This window comes from Benincasa hispida, chromosome 3 (genome assembly GCF_027475165.1).
Source record: "Benincasa hispida cultivar pf3 chromosome 3, pf3_genome.v1.1, whole genome shotgun sequence".
Classification (NCBI taxonomy): Eukaryota; Viridiplantae; Streptophyta; class Magnoliopsida; order Cucurbitales; family Cucurbitaceae; genus Benincasa; species Benincasa hispida.
In genome coordinates, this window is record NC_143480.1 from 58904394 (window position 1) to 58907173 (window position 2780).

Consider the following 2780-nt stretch of genomic DNA (forward strand, 5'->3'; position numbering starts at 1 on the left):
CCATCAAATGGTCACAAATATATTCTATTAGTCGTCGACTACGTTTCCAAATGGGTAGAAGCGGTATCGTGCGTTGCAAGCAATGCAGCGGTAGTCTCCAAGTTCTTGAGAAAAAATATTTTCACTCGTTTTGGCACTCCACATGCCATAATAAGTGATGAATGCTCTCACTTTGTTAATAATATCATCAACAAATTGCCGCTCAAGTATAATATCCTCCATAAGGTAGCCACCACATACCATCCACAAACAAATGATCAAGCTAAAGTGTCTAATAGGGAAATCAAGATGATATTAGAGAAGGTGGTAAAGCCTTCACACAGAGATTGGGAAATGAAGCTAGACGATGCCTTGTGGGCATACAGGATTGCCTATAAGACACCGATAGGCATGTACCCGTATGCGCTGGTGTTTGGAAAGGCATGTCATACCGCTTGAGCTGGAGCATAAAGCAATGTGGGCAATGAAAAAACTCAATTTTGACATAAAGACTGCAGGGGAAGCAAGGAAACTTCAAGTGGTCGAGCTTGATGAATAGAGAACTCATGCATATGAGAATGCCAAAATCTACAAGGAGCGTGCAAAATGTTGGCATGATAAACAACTATACAAGAAGGATCTCCAAGTCTGACAGAAGGTCTTATTGTACAATTCTCGGCTACGACTCTTTCCCGGCAAGTTAAAATCACGATGGTCTGGTCCTTTCATAATCAGAGAGGTATTCCTGCATAGAGCGGTTGAGTTATCCAATGAGGACGGGACCAACACATTCAAAGTCAACGGGCAAAGAGTCAAAATATATCACGGAGAAGACTTGCATTACGAGAACACCTCCGTGTACCTGAGGAATTCCAACTAAAGAAGAAGTGGGCAGTCCCTGCACAATCATGCGATTCAAATTCATCAGGGATGCATTTTTTTGAAGTATCCTTTGAAATCTTCAATTCATGAACTCAATTCTACCTCTTCATATCCATTATCATTTCTATATCCTTTTACTCCTTTTGCACTCTCTAAAAAATATTGTTAACTCTGTCTTTTATTTGACCCTCTCAATGTTTTTTTTTTTTTGCAAAGATCGTGACAAACGATTGCGGGGGATCTAAACAATAATCGAAAGACGCGACTAGTTTGGACAGCCACCACAATCGAAGAAATCGACTCGCCGTATAGAAAGATGCGATCACAAATGATGCGGGCAACAGAGCAAATTTGAGGGTTGTATCTATCCTTGACTTTGTTCATTCCAAATTTTGCACTTCACATCTCATTTTTAACTTTTATAATTTTATCATCGTATCCTCTTTAGTCAGCGCAATCATTAAATACTGATTACTTTAGTAAGTTGCCGCATTGTGTTTCTATGCCAATTATGATTTCAATGATGAAATGCATGCCTATATTTCTCATCGCATGTACTAGAATCAACTTAATTTTAGGGCAGTCAATTCATAAAATATTTCTAGAAGTTAGTGGTCCACCAATTTTTTTCAAACTGACTTTTACGAAACCTCCTAAGAGCATCACATGAATTCTTTCAATCTTTCAGCAATGAGGACATTGCTGCGTTTAAATTTGGGGATGTGGTATTTATTTTCAACCTCGTTATTTTTAGGCATTTAAAAAAATGATAACGTTGCGATCGGATCCTACTCGTAGTTGGATGTCCGCATGACACCCGTGGGGGCAAGCCAAAACGAAGGTAGGAATCCTGATCAACGCATAAATAAAATGATCGCAACTCTGTTGCCAAATGGGTATGAGTTTGGTCTGAGGAAGAGCGCCTTACTCGTAGTTGGATGTCCACATGATACCCGTGGGGCAAGCCAAAATGAAGGCTAGGTAATTGGATCAATGCAAGGTCATAGAAAAAATATCTAAACTATGCAAGGATAAAAATCATTTGAAAACACCCCAGTTGAAAAAAAGTTTATTTGAAATAAATCATGTGATGCCCTGGAAACAAGTAAAGTCTTTTTCAAGGTTAAACTTCCGGTCCCTAAATTTTAGAAATATTTTAAGAAGAGACCTGGATAGGAATTAAGGAGCTGGTACATGGGATTTGAATAAGGCACCTTGAGAAATCTAAGAAAGAAAAAGGCGGTTGACTTTCTAGAGAAAATCTTTAGTTCATGCTTGAGGACAAACATTGTTTTAAATTTGGGGGGGGGGGGGGTGTGATAACGGGCAGAAATGCACGTTATTACAATACAAAGATATAAAACAATGTAAGATTATGATGGTAAAAATATGTAAAATCGTGTCCAAAAGCATTAAGTTGAGAACATTGCGATTGCATGCGTCTATCGCATTAAAGCAGCTAATTTACGTATTTTGTGCAGGAAAATGCATTGGCGCGAGGCAAAGTTTCGATCCAAGGAATTTAGCATCCGAGCACATTAGAAGATTATGGCCGCAAAGCTATGCGATCGTATGCATTCACAAAGATTTGCTCAAGAAGGTGGCTGCATAGAGACAGCGCATCAAGGTGAAAGCTTAATAAATCAAGATGGGACAGAAAGTTGATGATGGTCGAATCCGAATTTAGTTGACAAGCCGTTAACGACACACTGTAGCAAGTACACTCAACTTTTCGGTGACAATTAATTGATGCATCAGACAGAGATTTAATGACATCCCATCAGTGCAATCATTTGAGAGAAAAGCTTCTTCACCTTGATCTCTATAAATACCGAAGGCCACCATCGAGAAAGGAGTTTTTTTTAGCCATATAGAGAGTTCGCCATATTGAAGATAGTTAGCCGTTGTTCATAGTTTTC